This window comes from Schistocerca piceifrons, chromosome X, assembly GCF_021461385.2.
Source record: "Schistocerca piceifrons isolate TAMUIC-IGC-003096 chromosome X, iqSchPice1.1, whole genome shotgun sequence".
In the NCBI taxonomy this organism is placed as follows: Eukaryota; Metazoa; Arthropoda; class Insecta; order Orthoptera; family Acrididae; genus Schistocerca; species Schistocerca piceifrons.
Window position 1 is genome coordinate 566,890,258 of NC_060149.1, and position 20,361 is coordinate 566,910,618.

The window sequence follows — 20,361 nt, forward strand, 5'->3', positions numbered from 1 at the left end:
TCAGAGGTATGGACCAAAACAAGGAAAAACTGCCGGGTAAACATGGGCTCTAAAATGTATACCTGCGGAACTATGGGCACTTGTTCACCTTCGTTAGTGTGAAACAAATTTCCTTTATTGAACAAGTGCTCAAAGCTCTTAAGGCATGCATTTTAGAGCCCTTGTCTACTACACATTTTTTCCTTGTTTTCATCCATACTGCCACCTCTGAAAGTTGCCTACCCCACAGTCTTAGAAACAACAGTACCAGCACATGTTTTCCGCTGTCAGAGGGATCACAATGATTTTGGCTTATAATTTTCGACTCGTTCGCTTCCATTATACAGGCTCTTACGTCAAATTGTTACGTTTATCCTCCTCCATCATCCTAGAAAGTTTATAACATCATTAAGGTTTCATTTTGTATATACATACATTTACAGGTGTCTGCACCTATAACTTTGACGCTATCTAGTGTCGATGGATGACGTTTCTGGACATGGGTTCCTGTGTAAAACTTGATCTACCAAGTCCCCTCTACAACCTCTATAAGTGTGTAACATGAATTGTGAAACGGCCTGTAGATGTAGGATGTCTCTCAACACTGTTGATTGTCTTCAGCAAACACATGAAGTCTAAGAGGGGGGTTCTAATGTGACAGTAGCTTGAAGTCCCGCTCACAAGGCTTGAAGAATACTGATAAGCAGGACAACAGTGCAGTTTTAGAAATGCAGAAACATCCCTTGAACTTGACACGTGTTCGCAGAAATAACATTTCATAACGCAGGGAAGTACTGGCTTGTGATACTTTATCGATTCACTGAGAAAACCAGTGTTCCATGTGCCACTTGTTGGTATTTATGTGGATGTCGTCTCCTGCATTCCTCGCCAAGCCTGCAAGGTAAAGGCAACTGCTGTATCTACAGCGACGGGAGGTATAGCCTAAGTGGAACGAGGGGCCGCTTTTGTGTATATCAACTGACCGTGCACCGGAAACTTGTGTCGTCTTCCAGTGATGGCGCTGCTCTGCTCCTCTCTACGCTTCTGCAGCCATCGCCCTAGCTGGGAAAAAGTTTGAGCATGGGAAACTGTATGTATAATGCTGGCAACGCTCTGAGCAACAGCTGCATCCACTGTAAAAATAAAGCTGTCGGAGAAAGAAACGTTATTAGTATGTCTGGAGAGCATCCTGAAAAAAAGATTTCAATCGATTTCCGACTATACCTGGTCGTTGGCGGCCGGCGAGCTACGCAGAAGAAAATGTCACCGATCGGGCCGTTCGTTATAGCTGTGGAAAATGATTCAACATAGTGGATTTATGCTGATTCATAACAACAGCGGTTCTGTTGCACAGCTGCTGTTGTTCACTCCGCCGCCTCAGTGACGGCGTGTATCTGGTTTCCTTGACATGCTTCGAGGGTAGAAGTAAAAGTGAACATCTGTTTTCAGTGGTGCCTCGAAGATACACTACAGTTTTCAGTTACGATCTGTGGTAGTAAGTGGACTGAACTGCAAAAAATCATAGAATTTGCACGTTACACTTTACTCACATACACTATCTGATCAAAAGTATTCGGAGACCACTATGTAATGCGGAAATGACCTCTAGATGCGACGAGACGTGGACCTGGCAGTATAAAAGGAGGCAGGGATATAGCGTTGTCAATAGAGAAGCAGTAATAGCAGAATGAGTCGGTCAAGAGCGCTCTCGGTCTTCGAACGTGGACTAGTCATTGGATGCCACCCGAATGAATCCACTAGGGAAATTTCAATTCTTCTGAAGCTGCTGAAGTCGGCTGTCTGTGATGTTATTGTGAAGTGGAAACGCGAAGGAACTGCCACAGCTGAAGTGAGACCGGAAAGACCTCATGTACTGACTAACAGGGACCGTCGAGCATTGCGGAAGTTGGGTGTAAGAAATTGTACGAAGCCAGTGAAAGGAAGTGAGATACGAGCAGTCCAGCTAGTGCAATGACTGTGAGTACGGTATTAAAGGAATTGGGGTACAATGGGATTAAAAATAATGGGCTACAGTGGCCGAGCAGACCCGCATAAGCTACAGAGATCTGTAGTCAGAGCTAAGCGCCACTTGAAGAGATGTTTAGCGTTTTGGTTCGACGAATGTCTGGAGAACGTTACTTGTCACGTCCTGTAACGCCAACAGTCAAACGCAGTGAATGTGGTGGTACATTAAGCAAATGCTAAAGGCGTCAGAATATGAATATATTTTGCGGCATTTGTACTAAGTTAAGGAACATTTTGGAGGCGATAATGGTTCGCATCAGCATAACAATGCACACTGTCATGATACAGTATATGTGAGGCAATGGTTTGTGGACAGTAACATTCCTGTAATGGGATGGCCTGCGCGGGGTCCCGAAATGAATCCAATGGAACACCCTTGGGGCACGTTAGAAAGTCGACTTCGCTCCAGCCCCAGCTTCCAAATTCACAACCTCCTCTGCTTTCGGTTCTTGAGGAAGAGTGGACAGCCTCCCTCCACATATACTCAGACATCTCGTTGATAGTGTCCCTAGTAGAGTTCAAGCCATCATAAAGGTGAAGCGCGGCCACAATCCATATTAATGTCCACTAATAGGTGTCCGGACACTTTACAACAGACAATCTATAATTATTTTCTCGCTGTGCAGTTGGGATATAACATTAATGTGGAGACAAACTAATGCCAAAGCAACGAAACATTTAATAGGAGACTGTGAAATCCTAGCTAATAAGTGTCAGACTATAAATACTAATATTCGGATTTCGTCAACTTACTGCTCTAGTTTCATTGTCACCTATAGGTTTTTTTCACTTTTGTGAATGACTTGTACATGCAAAACATAAGCTCTATCGTGATTCGGAGACCTAGTGAATAGATCAGGGCATAAAGGGTCAGACTATCTTCAAAATGAGAAATTCTAGTAAAGCACTGTAGTTCTCAAACTAACATCGTTGTTGATGGATTCTCTGCTACTGTATGTCTACTTACTGTCCGGCGTCATGCTGCCCCATCTCTAATATCCCACACGACCGGATGATATTTTTCAGTGTAGTTAACCCTTATAACGTTTTTGTTTTATGAGATTAATCAATTATAGTTTCGCCAATTGGAAACATTTACGTCCGTAAAGGACACTGGAGAAACCACCTAAAGAATAGCCATGTAAAGAGAAGTACAAGAGTATACAGTGAAATTTTCGTGAAAAGCTAAAGAAGTACGTTAATGGTACCTCTCATTGCAACCCCCATCCCGTTAACCGTTACGCTTTGCAGTGTCGTCAGTATGGGACTTCATATTTGGCACCATATTCGCTTTTGCTTAAAAAACGTTTCACTGTACATCCAAAAAGGCGTCGTATAAATCATATGCTCTTTTAAATGGCTCTAGAAGTATGTGAAAAATGTACACAATAGCACTTAATATTATATTTCTTTGAATATTTCTATAAACAGTGCAATTAAGAGCACTGAGCACATAAGATACTTCTTGGCGCGCTGTCATATGTGCAAAACCTTATCTCGTTATCTTAAGTTGTTTATGGATTACTAGGAGTGTCTAGGTTAATTGAAAGATTATTATTAGCCAGCCTGCTCGAGTGTTAAAGATATTACTGTGCCCTCTGCCACAGAATCGTAGCAATAGCATTTTAAGCCTTTGCCGGAGAATCCCGAAATACTGACTTCTAAAATGTACTGTTTTTAGTCAAGACCATCTATTACTACCTAAATAATCACTGGTAATTTGCTGAAGCCAAAAAATAAACTGTGTATATTTTCTGCTCTTTTTCCTAGTTAAAAGTATTCGTAGAACCAAAGGTACTGATGGACATAGTACCTTTTAACGAACGGGGCATGTCGACGTTACAGTGAAACAATAAAAGACATCAATGTTCATCTCGTATACCTTTTTCTTTTCGTGTTTAGGTTTTGGAGTGTAACCCACGTGTGTGATAGCAAGAACGAAAGCTTTGCCACCATAACAGAAATGAATGGAATTGGTGCTCAATAAAAATCAGAGTGATCGCATATTACGGTTAAAAGATCATGGGAGTAACAACTGCTTCAGATAGCTAAAATAAAGATATAATATTATTAAATAAAAGACAAGCATACACATTTATTGACAATGAAAACAAATACAGGTAATATTCAGTCGGGAGAAAACACTCAAACGCTCAAGAATGCAAAAGTACATTCACTACAGCGACAAGTCATGACTCAGTCAGCACATCATACATATAATACTGCTTAGTAATTGCGAAATTTATTCTTTACAGAGAGAATGCAAGAATTCGGCTGAAATATGAAGGAAACAACCGACAAACAATTAGCAATATCGTAGCGCTATTTATACAGCACTCACATGTTCACTTTACGTATTTACAAATAATAATACACAATAATCACACACTAGTAACGTTGCAGAGGAAAATGTAAAAAAAGGAAGTCTCTTCGAGCTACATTTGGCAATTAGATTTCAAGAATAGATAATAAAATTAATATCACAGCGTAGTTTGTTGGTTAACATGCAGGAGGACCACGGCACACGCTGCTCCCCGACGTTGTCGCAGCTTGCCCTGGTCCGCGCCGGCCGACACCTCCTGGATCCCTGCCAACAAGGTGCACTATTTTAAATCTACCGTTTCCAGCCGGTCACTACACTTCTCAAACATATTAGTAATGGCTGTAGAGTGAGGAGTGTCACACACTCGGCTGTTAGTGAAAGAGAGCGGGATGCTTGTGTTCGAGCCAATGGCAACACGGGAGTATTTCTCTAAGAAGGCTGATTGCCGATTGGCCAGCGTGGAAAGTATTTTCAGGCCTGTTAGTGGAGAAAAAAGAAGTTAGTCACATTCACAAAGAACGTTAATGACGTTCGTTCATTCATACAAGATCTGTAAAAGAAAAAGTAATGCTTAGACGAGGATGCCAGGCTTGTGTTTTCAGTAAGCAAAGTCTCCTTGTGACGGCTCGTTCATGAAATGCTTGCTCCTTCCTATTTAAAGACGTGTTGTCTTTCAAAAACATCAGACCAAAAATATCTCGCAGTTAGTTTAGTTGGAAAAGCATGCACGGGCGAAATACTAGTTGATTTTCCAGCACTCCTTTCGTGGATTGACTTCAGAGTGGCGCCATACCGCGTGTAGGAGGTATTGAAAAGGAAGCAGTAATAAAAACCTAAACGAAATGCACACGTGTTATTGTGTATTTCGATTTTTTCCACCCTTCCGCTGTGGTGCTTTTGTTTGGCGTCGGAAGTACACTACTCACTGACTTAATCCATCTTTTACTCTTTTGGATATTCTACTTTTAAGCAGCAGACCCAAGAGAACACTTGGTAAGCACAGATCGTGACGCTGAGGTTGGCCATGACATCCCGTATCTCCCGCCACCACGTTGAATTAAGTGCGGTACCACTGTTTCTGTAGTTTCTTTTCACGTGGTGTTCACTTAGATGTAATCACAGCGTAGATTGTAACTACGTAGACTTTCCCGGCGTATTAACAGATCAGATTCTTGACATGTCTTCAGCAGGGTCGAACTGTCATCTGCACACAATATTTCCACAGTCGACGGGGCCGCCATTATTAGGTGAGGAAAGCTAAGGGACTCTCGCCGATAACTGTTGATGGCGGACAGGTAGACAGCAGAAATATGACAGTTTGGGCCGGCTGAAGACCCGACGAGAATCTGATCACAGCGTAGACTCGTACCTAAATGACTTTATGTAAGCCCCGCTTGTAACTATACTTCCTCCTTTTTAAAAAAGGAAACTATGTAAACATTTATTTTTCATTTTATTATGTGATTACATAGGATTCTCTCAGACTATAACCGCAGCGTACATAGTTACTCAAAAGACTTCGTGGCTGTCCGTTTTGTAACATTATGTCTGCAATTTTCGGAGTGTATAAGAAATTTGTTTAAAATTTTTTGTTTATGTTTAATCGCCCTATAACGGTGTCTGTGCGTTTTATTAATTACCAAATGTGTATTATTATATATCAGTTGCAATAACTGCATCAAATATTAATCCAGCCTCATATACGTACATTACGCAATGAGCGCTACAAGAATAATTTTTGTAGCTTCTGCAAATAATAATTATTTGGCAATAATTTTTAAAACACGAGTTGAGAGCTCTTCCACGTTATTAGCAATCACGCTATAATGTGACTAGTGTATGGATAGACTGTATCTCGGAAGCAGGTGATCACACCGTCGATCTAATGCTACCACGCTGAACTAGTGTTTCCACCATTGCTGTAATTATTCCTTTTTGGCTTATGTGGTTTTCACTCAGATTTTTCTGCAGCATGGATGGTTACTCAAAAGGCATGTGTAAGCCCTGCTGATAACTGTTTCTCCGCATCTTTATAATAATATTTTAATTTTTTTGTTTTGATTTTTATTATGCTACAATCTGAGCACACTGTTGTTACTTTGGACATAGCCCTAGTTTACACGGCTGCTTAAATGACGTGATAGAAGCCCAGATTGCTCAAATGACCTTGTGTAAGTCCAACTGATAATCATATTTCCACACTTTATAATAAATATTTTTACTATGTTATAATTTGAGTACATTGTTGTTGCTTTGCATGTAACCACAGTTTACACCGCCATTTTAATAATACTGATGGAGCCCAGATTGTAATTTCTACCCCTGCATTTTTATGATTTCTAAAACTTTTAAAAAATTTTCAAAGTATTTTAATGACCTTGTAAGTGTGTCTATGGTTTTTGTCAATTGTTAAGTAATCTACAGTCAATTAGTTTGTGGTAACTGTACCAAACATAAATTCTGCTTCGGCGTAGGAACATGGTGTAATTAACGTTATATGAATAATTTTCTTAGAGTCTGCCTTAATTACTAATTGATAATTTTATAAACACGCTATTAGATTTATTTTCGTCCACGTTTTAGTTAGCTCGCTGTATGTAATCACATAAATGATTTTAAGTAAGAACATGTTACCTATCGGTCCAATTGTCAATGCCTAGCCTTCCTGGTCACCACCTGCCAGATTAGCGGCGCCCTGGCTGCAATGAAGTGATCTGTTGTGAGTGACATAAGACAGATGTATGTGGTGAATAACAGTGTATACAGTCGTTTTACTTTTGATATGTCGATGCATGGGTCTTTAAGCCTGTTACGTACTTGCCCATTCATGAGAAACAATAATTTAACTGCTATTTTAAGACATACGCAATAATCTGTCTGTTGAGGTATATTGTTTTACCGTTTTGTTTTTCTTGTATACTATACCTGATACTCAATAATAAGACAAATGTTTAGCATATAGTCACACTTTGATTACCGTAACCGGTTATCGAGAAAAAAGTTTGTTATTAGCGATCTTGGAAAAGAAGTTTATCTTCGCTCATGTACATATATTTTACACTTCTCATAACTTTCGAACACACTTATGGTTCCTATTTTAGTTATAACGCTATGAATTGGTTCAAAGGTATTACTGGGAATATACAGATGCTTCACATTTAACAAATACAGAAAAATTTTAAAAATCTTATAAAGGCGATATCAAGATGTGCCACCTACGGGAACATTCGGAAGTGTTCGTTCTTAAGCCATGCCTAAGGACTGTTAAATCACATAGAAAGCGTTATCCGTACAGCTGCTTATGATTATGTTTAGTGCTTAAGTTGCTACAGCGTGACATGTATGCATGATACAGACTGTAGAGCACAGATTTCCGGAACGAGTTTGAAAGCATTTCTTATGTGTTTCCCCAAAGTCTATGGGTCCAGTCTAAGCACACAAAAGAAATTATTTGTAGTAAGCACACTGAGGAAAAAGCAGTTCATTTCTCACTACACGGGGCGAGGCAGCTTATGAGGCTCTGGCGCATTTGGGTGGAGTTCGTTTCATATTCCACCCAGCCGCCAAGAATGAACGTTTAAGTGTTTTCCCTAAGCCGATTAAGGTAACCAGGATGGTTTCTTTGAAAATGTAACGCATCGTGCTGCTCGCCATTCTTGAAGTGTACGAGTGTGTGCAGAGTGTGTGACGACATACTCATCAGATAGCACGAGAAGTCTTAATATGCCTTGCTACTTCTTTTCTCTTTATTTTCTCCAAACGTGTTTCAGTTCTGTTGTACCATATCTAGTAAGGTCCTTTATCACTGTATAGGTTTCTTTGGTACTGTTGACACAGGTAAGACCGACGTAACATTTCCACTTAATGTACACAAAAACTATGCATGATATCCACATACAGTGACATAGCTGGACGCTTGTGTTATGTGGTAAAGGGTAATATTTTCTTCAGTGTAGCATTTGAAACTAACCATGCATTTACTTAAAACATTACATTGTAACGAAAATTTTCATAATTTTTGTTTAATTTTTCAAAACTGAAGAGTGAAGGAAGGCTCTGTGTTTCGATCAAAGCTTTGAAGAAATATGTTGATTGTTTAAAAGACAACACGGGGCTGTAGCTCGCCCAACTGAAGTGTGTTTTTTGGAGAATAAGCATATTTATAGGAAGGTTAACACGTACAGAAGCCCAGTGCGTCTTTCACTTACATGCTTTAGGATGTTTCCTAGTTTCCTACTGCACTGAGTACTCGAACAGCCCCTCATATTCCTATACGCACCACCAGAGTTACCTCGGAGAAGTGGAATTTATATGTCACCTCGGAGCACCAGAGTTAGGTTTTCCATCCATTCCCCAAACCACAGGATGGTTCTTTATAGCAAAGCAAGCACCTGTCGCTATAAAACAGTAAGCTACAAAAACCCCAGTGTGTTCGTTTATGAATTCTCACGATGCTTACTTGTAAACGAGGCACCAAAGGCACTTGCACTGCACTCGTACCATTCAATTAATACCACTCTTCCTATTTAAGACAACACTTTGCTGATATTCAACAAACATCTTTAACACCGTACGAAAAGTCGATTGGCGGACGACTCAGTGTAGCTATTTGGTGCGCACTTAAACAAGAAGACACAATATTCGGCTGAGAGGCAGCTGCGTAGAGTCGTAAGACAGGCGCAAGCACTGCTTGTTTATTGTGTTGCACGGTGTATAAGCAGCCTTGGCAAACATCAGCACCCAGCAAAACAAACAGATTTCACGCGCTGGCGCCGCAGCTTTTTGCCTAATCCAGCTACGCGGGCTTAAGCCTTCTTCTCCAAGTACTACTTGGTCAAATGTGAGCCGGCTTTTCCACTGCGTGCGCGCAAGCTGTGCTGCGAAGCAACGAGGTGATAAAGCATGGGAACACTATTACAGGGAATATTCATCCCAAAGCGCCCACAGACATGCGAAACGACAACAAACGACGAAACTCACATTGTGCAAAGATGGCGAAGAACAGGTTGCTTCCTTCCGAATGGAACGCCCTCAACTTAATTTAAAAATCAATATACTTAATTGGACTCAGTACCATGTATCAGTTCTCCAGTTTACGAATACAGCATCGAACAGTCTACACAAGGCACAACACATCTGCTAATTACAAGATGATTTTTATAGGTATGTAGTTGTCAGAATGGAATTTAAAGCGTGAGCAAATACAATTATATTGACCTGAAACTAAGAAACATTAACGAATTTCATGATATAATGACTACGGCCTTTTCTGTACGGTACTTCTCAAGTTCGGCTACAAACTAAAAGCAGCAGTGCTCACATATGACTACTGTAATTTTGAAAGACCTGGAAAACGCACGAAGGACCATTTCAATGGCAACATTTATGTAGATCTCTTCACAATGTTAACTTCCGTACCGGCTTCAGACAATGGCCCTGGATGCCGTTGTCTGTGGTGGCCGCAAAGTGGAACGTAATTTTGTCTTCACAGGAAACGCTGTGAAGTCTGATGCGGTGTGCAATTTACAGCGATAACAACTGACAATGAGAAACATAATTATGTCCTCAGACAGCTGTTTATTTTAGCATGCTTAAATTCATTTCATCTGTTAAATCGTGAAATGAGGAATATACGCTGTGCAATTAGCTACACCATCATCAGTGGCAACTATCATCTATTCTTCAAGTTTCAGATTCGTCTTTCCTTGTGCAGCTGAATTGTAAACTCAGCGCATTTCCAAAACGCGAATCACTCGCACACTCCGACAGCGAATGGACAATAAAAGAGATCTTATCAATCATCGATATGGCATTCTAAAAAGACATGCACCTACTGTGCTTTACTACGGGTTTTATCGAAGTTTTAGTTACGAACAGCAAAAACCTGTTTCGTAATATAAATAATACGTTACAAATAAGGTCTCCAGAAAATACTATGATATCAAAAACTATACAGTGGCAGCAAGATTCGAAATTATTGCAATTTATTGGTCTCAGCACAAAGAACGTCGGTTCAATGTACGCCACAAGGAGGCAAAATTGTGGCAGAAGTAATGAACGAGAGGCTGCCAGCATGTTATTGATCACGGCTGCTGACAGAGTGATCAAAGTATTCGCCCAGATATCGTGAGTGCTACCGCAAGAAGAGCAGCATGACATTACGTCCAATATGCACGATCTCCATCGCATGAAACACGCTGAGTAATGCTTCATCTACAGCAGTTTACGCATATTCTGGAAAAGCAATACTAATGTGCAACATAAGCTATACTCTGAACTTCTCAACTAGCCTCTATTCGTACTAATCCCTTCATTGTTAACAGTGAAACATATCGTCACAATTTTTTACGTTATACATTCGATGTACCAAAGTACCGAATAAAACATAATACGCGTTCTCCTGTAACGAGCACGGCAGCAACAGCAATAGCGCAGATCTCTCTCTCTCTCTAGGTATTGCGCTCTACTTCGTACATGCGATGAAAGTCGTGTACTTGCGCAGCGATAGGAAATATTACTGATGCCGAACACCGTAGTACAGGTGATGCTACAGTTTCATGGAATGTCATATCCGTGTAATTCCTTGAAGAGAAAACAACTAGTGTTGCGGAAGCTAATTCAAAGTAACGTAAGAAATGATTCAGGCCATTGAAGCATGTTTGAAAAAAAATTGTTTTTGCCTTACTTGTTTTCTGTTTTATTACTTTCTGAAAACAACATATTTATTACAAACAGTAAGTAAAAATCAGCAGAAGTTAACTGAATCATGAAAGGTCTTGGCTAAAAGCAATATGGAACGTCGTAATTAGACTGATGTGTGTAGAGTAATTTGTAGTCCTCGGATTCTGAACAGCAATTATTATCAGCTACTGAAACGCAGCAACAACGAGTGTGACTGTGCGCGTCGTGGGCGCAAATCACATTCTGGAAACTTGTTTTGAGACGAATAGACAAAGACACAAAATATATCAAAATTTGCCATATTCACAAATAACATTCCTATACGTTATCCTCCACGTTCGCCTTTCTCGAGCCTCAGACTTTCACACGACACACCCTGAGAACAAAAACTGCATCTTTTCAGTTGTAGGATTTCCTTCATAAATTACTCCGTGACATTCATTGTTGGTTTTACAATTGTAATTAGTGCACATGATGGACCCCATCCGGTGTTTTCCCCACAGGAAGGAAGTGGAAACATCAATGCTCCTCTTTATCATATTACAGTACAGAAATAGAGTACAGTAACTGCCTCCTGTATGTAACCTAGCCTACTGAAAGATAAGGAGCCTGAACTGAACAAGAGTTAACTTCTAGACGCCGCGTTTACAGTTATTACTCAAGAGACCCGAACTTAAAAATAATAAAACTCAACGTTCCCTACGAGAGCCCTGCTACGTTCTACAAATGAATTAGATCCAGTTTTGATATTGGTATATTTTTCGTCGTTCATGTTACAACATTAATTTCACACTGTATTAAGTTTAACACAGTGGTTTTTCGTCCCTCATTTCTCATTTAAAGTTAACAGGTGTAGGATAATTCATTCCTTCGTCGGGGATTAATCCACCTTCAAAAGGTGATTTACAATATTTCTGATAACTTGAAAATAAATTCTTCTTACCTTCGGACTCTGATATGTAAATCTTGAATTGGATTACCTCTTCTGATGTTACGGTTTCACCATGAATACTTCGGCAATAGCGCCAAATTTTTAGTACGTGTTGTTCTAAGTACAACGTCCAAAAAGTATTTAAGAGTACAAATAACCGAAGTATTTTCACTGTGCAAAAAATTTCTCGTCTCTGAAATAAATAAGAGACTGCTATTACAATGTTTGTATACCAGACTGTTTTACCGGAATCGGTTTCCTAGGTTTTTGTAAAACGCCATTATTCAATTTGTGTATTTGGTTTTCTAGTCTCCCTTCCGTATTCGCAGTTTTACAGATAATATAGCATACCGTCTCTTACGAATATAAAAAAAGTCTTATTTAGACCATAGGCGCTTCGCTTTATTTGCAGACATCTTTAGTAGTGTGTGTAATACTGCCGCTTTTCTTACTAATCTGTTTGTCAAGTTCGTAAACAGTTTTCATCTTTTTAAATGAATATTATTTCCTACATTTTCATCCAAACATGAGTTTACACTTCAGAACCACACTTCAGCAAGTTATTATTTACAGTCTTACTGCAGTATTAAATGGTATTTGTGGTTTTCATTTGACTTTTAATACGATGTAAATGTAGTGATGACTTTTCACATCGTAATCAATTCTTCTGCGTTTCGCTAATGGGAAGAGTAATAAGTTACCAAAATGAAACTATTTTTTGTGATATGCTGAATATGTACAGCAGAATTTAATGAACAACACTACGTCTAAATTTACTCTAAAAGTTTCGAAGTATGAAACTGATAACGCAGTACGTCAATCGACAATGACACGTGTAGTGCGTTTAGTACTTCAAGTGGTGGAAACGCACAAATGAAAACCGACAGATGGCCAACTAATGGAATAAAATATCATGCGAACAAATACCAACGATTGCAGTTATGTAGTAATAAAATAAAACTCCGCAGACAGAATGATTAAGAGAAATTCCTAGCATTAGGCGTTGTCGTTTGGGCTGAAATCTGCGATTATATATTCATTAACCCGAGTACGCTGGTAACATCGCCATAAACATTTCCGGCGTTAAAAATAGTGGCGCACATGGTACTTCATAGAATGCTGGTACGATCTAAAGGTGAGAGTATGGCTATTTTCCTACATGTCTTTTAGATACGATTAACGTGGGACCTAACGCCGAACGGTGATGAATTTGTTGCGGAACTGCCTTCAGCACATGTGGTCGTAGTTAATATCTGCGGAAGCGTCGCGGCTGGTCGTTAGTTAGCACAGCGGCGCTGAATAAACGAGCGACGCACACGTATCCGAGGCTCCGGCAGCCGGCTCGCAACGTGCCCGCCCGCCATTCGTCTTGGCGTGGGTGGAGGCGGGGGAGGGCGCGATCGCGTGCAAAACGCGTGCCCATTTACATGCCGGCCGGCTACCGGCCTCTTCGAAGATGTACAGCTTACTCTCCGTAGGCATTTGTTGCACCCTTTTCCGCGCGGTAATGGTCTATTACACGCCAAGCAGTAAAACGTATTTCGAAATAGCTTACGGCGTCGCGCCAATGTTCACGGTGTTCCCTAAACGGAACTAACGCAGATTTAATGCGTCTGAGTGGGTGGAAGGAAGGGAACTTCGAGAGAAACGAACTGGGACTCGGAAAGTCATTTCGATGACATCCCCCGCCGCGGGAAGAGAACTCGGTGTCTCGTAGTCAACGGAATACCCCTTTTGGTTACGTGGTTACGTCGTTCGAATAATCCTTAAGCCTGAGTTCAAAAGCAAATAGTGTCAAGAAGTCATTTTATCATCAACTTCTTCATAATAATCATTATTAGCAGTTTGTCATCCACTGCTGGATAATACCTTTCTCTTCACTGTCCACGTATTACAGTCTTCAGATATACGCAACCATATTATGCCACCATGTTTCCTAATGACATTTACACACCTTCAATTTGGTTATCGTGTTGCTCTTTTGTTATTTCTTGGAATCCATCAAAGAATTTCCTTTGTACGTTACCCACACATTGCCGGCCGCGGTGGTCTCGCGGTTCTAGGCGCTCAGTCCGGAACCGCGTGACTGCTACGGTCGCAGGTTCGAATCCTGCCTCGGGCATGGATGTGTGTGATGTCCTTAGGTTAGTTAGGTTTAAGTAGTTCTAAGTTCTAGGGGACTGATGACCACAGCTATTACGTCCCATAGTGCTCAGGGCCATTTGAACCATTACCCACACATTGTCTTGGCTACATATACTTCCAAGCTCCATTTCATTTTCATTACGGCCATAATTACATCTTTTATTCCAGTCTGTTTCTTCGTCCACTTGTTTGCGATCCTTTCTCTCCTATTAATTGGAAATTTGTGGTAAGGTCATATGGGATCAAAATGCTGAGGTCATCGGTCCCTAAGCTTACACATTACTTAATCTAACTTAAACTAACTTACGCTAAGGACGACACTCACACCCATGCGCGAAGGAGGACTCGAACCTCCGACGGGGGAACCGCGCGAACAGTGACATGACGCCTGAGACCGCGCGGCTACCCTCGCGGCTCCTATTAATTCCAGATATGTTGCTGTCCACCACGTGCTGAGTGATCCTGAGTTTCTGAATAGTTCTCTTACGTCCCATTGTAACCAACTATAAAATTTCTTTCCAGGCACATCATAAACTTAGTTTTGATCATTTTGTGAGGTTTATTAAAGAAACTTCAGGACATTTTCACTCTTTTGCTGATTTGTTTTTCAACTGATCATCTGCTCCAAATACAAGATTTCCTTAACTTGTTCTATAAACATATAACTAATTTTAATATTTTCTTTCCGACTTGTTTGTTATAATTTATTTTAGTCTTATTGTAATTGAATTCCAGGTGTGCTTACAATTTATTCCATTCGTTTTTGGAGGTTACTTGCACTATAGGGAAATAGTACGTCGTCAGAAGCAAAATAAAGGTTTTACATACAAGTTCTGCAGTTTAAGAATCGGAAACTTTCTCTATGACTAAAGAGTATAATTTTTGTGCTATATAATGTCGTTCACTGAACCCTCTTTATCTCAGATATTCACATCTTCCTGATGTAATCCAATGGATGCTGTAGCATTGGCGTGTGTATTCTTCAGTATACTGACATCAGCTGTATCAACCCATTGTTTCTCAAGGGATGTCAGCAATAAATACGAATTCTCACTTTATTGGTGCATTCGAAGTAACCTTTGACTCACAAAAAAAAAAGAATCTGTCGTTATAGCCTTTATATATGTAAGCAGCATTATTTCACATGCATATCATTTACACAATTATTCGTATCCTTTAGAACGCAGAGTACCATCGTTACGTTATCGGTTCTCTTTATCTATTCTCTCAGGATAAGAATAAAAGATGAATAACACTGCACACATGAATCCAAACAAATCGTCATAGATATTTTGAAGAAAGATGGACCAGTAACTAACTGTCGTACTCAGCCAAACCTTCGATTTAAGCACAGTTCGTTTTACTCTAGCAACGACTAGCGCTGTACTAAGTACAGTTTCTGCATCCCATTTAGAACTATCCGTAGAATGTCATAGTATACACTACACCATCGCCATCTACTTGATTAAGAAGACAGGCCACATTAGTTAATAACACTCCCACTCGACTCCGAAACAGAAGCTCACTAAGTCAGTATACTAAGTCACTATTTAAGAGAACGATTTTAATTTGATATATATATATATATATATATATATATATATATATATATATATATATATATATATATATAATCAGTATCATCATATGGTGACTGTTAACAAGAACGTCCTCTGTGTTAGCGCTTCTTTCATTATTACTCTGTGTTTAAAATTCATCGTTAAAGTGTTTCATACGGAGGAGAATAATGATCTCGGTAAGGAAGGGAGGATGACAACGCCGTCTCCTTCCAAGCGGTATGAACAATTTATCTTGCGAAGTGATCCATGCAGTGTGTTTAAGCCTAAATCATAATGGACGGACTATAGTTCAAATTACAAATCTCCAGTATACATGTCAAGGCAGTTACTGTTGCACAGCCTCGCCTGAGGGAGAATTTCTGTGTGTGTTTTTGTAAGGTCAGTTTAAGTCAGCTGCAGAAGAAAATAAATGGATAAATAATTTAAGTATTCTCCGTATGACACAACCTTTGTCTGACACCAGCCTTTATAATACACTTGGAGACTTGATTGTTCAAAATAAAATGTCGTATTCATACAGAAACACGGGAGCGGAGGATCTGAGTTACTGAATCGATACATCGACCGTCAAATGCAACAACTGTCTCGACACAACTAGGATGTTGAAACTCGGTAAATTATTGGGCTTTCTGTTTATATTAAAGGTGCACGGTTTTATCGAACGTGGGGCAAAGTTCGTTTGACCGCAAGAGTATAATACGATACCTCTCTTGTATCATAAGCCAGGTTCCTCGCTGTGTAGACGGCGAACTGAATGAGACGTTTGTAATTTTTGTAATTAAAAAGAATTCGATTTCGCATACATACTCAGAGGAAGAGATGAGTGATCAAGGAAAATATTTGGAGAATATGTAACGCAGATGGATTGTATTTAATGGGATATATATTAGGACTCTAGATCTTCGCGCGCCGAAAATCGTTACATTTAGCGCTCATCCTTCACTTGCAGAAATAAGAGCAAATCACACTGGGCAATGTGAGGGTTCTTAAGAGCTTACAAACGCCATAGATAAATACAGGGCGCCAAATATTTTGACCAGTGTACGGAATATAGCTGCACTGAAAGAAAATAATACGGGCCTTGAAATGGCAGAAATCTTCGGTTGTAACTTATTTTTATAAATTAACAGAGAGGCAATACTTAATGGTCCATAAAAACCTCATATTGGGGTGAAATGAGTTCGAATGCTCGTCTGTTCGTCCTGATTTAGTCTTTCTGTAGTTTCACTACATCACCTAAGTCAGACGTCGGGGTAGTTCCTTAAAAACAGCCGATTTACTTCTCCATGCATGTTGATTCCGATACTGTGTTCAGCCTTTGCCTACATCGACATCAATGGGAAGTTAAACTACGAACTTTTTCCTTTTTCTTTCGTTCACTAAAATTTTCGCATCAATGAACGGACAATCGTAATTTTAGTACGAGTCTAGCTAAGTATGTTTTAGCTTCCAGTAGCTGATAGATGCATAAACATACAACATTGAAAGATGTGCGGGAGGTATGAATATAACTCATCAGCAACCGTTCCAAATGGGCTTTAATGACAAACATGTCTGCCACTCTACCACAATCTGCAGAGCGAATCTTCTTTCGCTGTTATTCATTGTTAAAGGCAATATTCTTTTTTTGGAACGTTTGCGGATCCGCCATCAGCTTACAGGTAGACTGTGCTGTAAACTGTTTAGCTTTCTGTTAATAAAAAGCGAAATCACTCCATCGATCATCCGACGCAATTTCCACCGCACATATTACCGATGATGGTTTTTAATTAAACAGGAATATGATGTCATAATTAAATAATTCGCTTAAAGTTTGTGGCGGCGAACGTATGAAGGCTTCACATTTAATTTCACTCAACATCGGAAACAGGAAGGGAAAACAGCTCTAAAATCGTAGCAAGTTGCCTGTCAGATGGCAACCTTTATTTTATATTTGTGGTACAGTTTCTTAGAGCTAGTGTGCTACAAACTGAACAGAACTCCCAATCTGCCTACGCATTTATTTAACACTTTTGTGTTTTAAAGGCATATAGCCGTATTTGAAAGACAGAATCTCAATAGCCGAAAGCGATGGCAGGGACTGAGATTAAACAAAAAAATCATAAGATGGATTGACAAAACTAAATTCAAGGAATTCCTGGTGATCGCAGCACGTCCGCCTATTTCAGCTGGTACAGTGTTTTAGCACTGTTGCCACGTTTCGAAGAAAAAAAAATGGACAGGTCGGGTTCTACAAACACCTGCAACACAATGGCAGTCTGAATCAGGTCGAATGAAACGTTCTGATGGTGACGTACGTTTATTGCTGTATGGCGTATCTGTGAAATGGAAGTGACTCAACAGACACAGCATTAGTATAAGAAAACAGTTGCCAAAGAACATCGTGTTACAAAACAGAAACGAAAGTTATGAATTAGCGTCTAGTTGCCATTTGGTGTTGTTTTAGACAGAAGACCAATTCAGTTTAACAGTTACTAAATTGGAGAGAAAAAGAAGGTTGGAAGGGGTAGGAAAGATTCTACTAAACTGAGTAAGGGCATAGCACAGAAACCAAAATCTGGGTGGGTTGGAGAATATTTGAGAGAGAGAAAGGGGGGTTGGATTAAAGCCTCATCCACATGACAGTTACGAGATGGAGGACGAGTTCGAATTAAACAGGTGTATTTGAGGTAGTTAGCATTGTATTTTTGCAAAAAAGGGCGATGGGAGTCTAACCAAATCTCTACCACATACAACTAAGTACCATACTGCTCAGAGCCATTTGAACCACATACAACTGCGCCGGCTCACACCATAAAATAATGAGATATAGCTTCCCTAAACAGTATGCTCTATTGAAAGCGTAAAAAGTTATTTTATGCTGGGTAGCCCGCCAACAGTAATAGGCAAAACCAATAAGAAGGAATGACCCGCACTGCAAAACTCATATAAAAAGAGCTATAATCGAATAATGGGAAAGCTTGTGGTGACGAAACCTCGAATCCTCCTATCTGTCCAATCGGAAAGCGACGAATCCGATGTAATTCTGGACTCTAAACTAGCATAAAATGTTGCCTGCAAACGCAACGTACGCAGTGCCACTCGAGTCGGCAGGGCCATTATCATATGGGGGAAGTTACAAGAGGTGTCTCCCCCTCCAGAAGAGGCTCTATCTGGGGCAACCACAGCCAAAGTGGGCGTTACGGAAAGTGGGCGTTTTATCATCTTACTTCACAGAAGCCATTCATCATTTTATGACACATAGGGTCTCCTCCGTGTATTCCAGATCGACGTTATGCGCTCGTGCGCAGAACGAACTGTTCACACCAGTGCGGAGCACTGACTAGCGGACTAGAGCCGACCAAAGCGTCCCAGCCAGCAGCAGCTACTGTATTATAATACGTCGGATAAATATGCTGCAGCCTGTGCTACTGCTATTCTTTTGTTGTGATTAACGGCAAGTAAATTTATGAACTTGTAGCTACTTAAAGTTCAGTACTTTCTAAATTAGTTTCCTTCTTTTAAAATAACAGACAATATTGAAGAAAAGGGAGCTGATTCATCTCACACAGGAAGATTATCATACACAGGACACACAAGAAATAGGAAATTATGTCTAAGAATTAAGGCATGTTTTATTTAACAGTATGATGCAAAGAAATAACAAAAACTAGAAAGGCTGATGCAAAGAAATAACCAAAACTAGAAAGACTTGGGGTACCAGTATTGTTGTGATCCAGCTGCAAAAGCTAAGTGACAGATAACGTAATAGTTCTTTTTCTGTAGAATATATTTTAATTTGGAAATTCTCCAACGCGCTTTATGTATGAATAAGAGCCTCGTTTAGAGGACTGAAGTTTCAATCATGTCCTGGCCAGATTCATTTACGGTTTCACGCTTTGTTTAAAGAACATTGCGATATGACGAGAAAGGGGCATAATAGACCTCTTTCCTTATATTGAGACCTATTAACGAGTATTTTTTCTTTAAATATTGATGTGTTACGATAAAAAAGACACTCTTTAGTTTTGTTAAAACTACAGGACTCTTACATAGCATGTGAGTAGCAGCCTATCCTGAATATAATTCTAATGTTGGTTTTGGGCGATGACGGAGTACACTTTATGAAAATTATTTATTCGCTACCTAAGCGCAGTTTACTAGAAGAGATATTTCTGTTTTTACGTATGAAAATAATGATTATTTTACTTAAACGACACCTCATTACACTTCATACTTGTACATTAGAGAGAACTGTGGTTCAACTAATATGTCAGCGTGACGTGATACACGATTTGAAGCATTGTAGAAATGTTGCTCTTACTCAGACTACTGTTATTTTCCGCTGTAAAAATTACCAGAAACGCCGAAACGCACTGCTGCATGGAGTCGGGCCGTAAAAATGCGGAAAGCTGCCACGACATAACCGGATAAAAAGCTTTTAGCTTTTGCATTTTAATAATTTATAAAGCTCTCTGGAACACGCTGTGAGACACATGAGCTCTGCTTGTGTAGACCGGAATTTGCGCCCAAGTTTCTCGCTTCACATTTGTTTTCACATTCGTGGGTCACCTCTGAGTGACAAGAGAACTTTTCATTGTCCTGAACTAAATTATGCCAATGGGCTTGATTCTTAGCTCATGTACGTTAATGCGGACGGACATAAAAACAACACAGTACGTTAAGGGAAACCGCCTATTTACAATTTAGAATAGGGC

The 20,361-nt window shown here is 39.9% G+C and overlaps 1 protein-coding gene across 1 annotated transcript in view; it reads right to left on the reverse strand.

Annotated features, from left to right (window-relative positions):
* Positions 1 to 4,092: 4,092 nt before the first annotated feature.
* LOC124722522 (toll-like receptor 7) overlaps positions 4,093 to 20,361 on the reverse strand; it is an 82,608-nt gene continuing 66,339 nt past the window's right edge. Inside the window, exon 3 of the mRNA XM_047247672.1 lies at positions 4,093 to 4,591. The gene's annotated coding sequence lies outside the window, so the exon portion shown is untranslated. The remainder of the gene's footprint in view (positions 4,592 to 20,361) is intronic.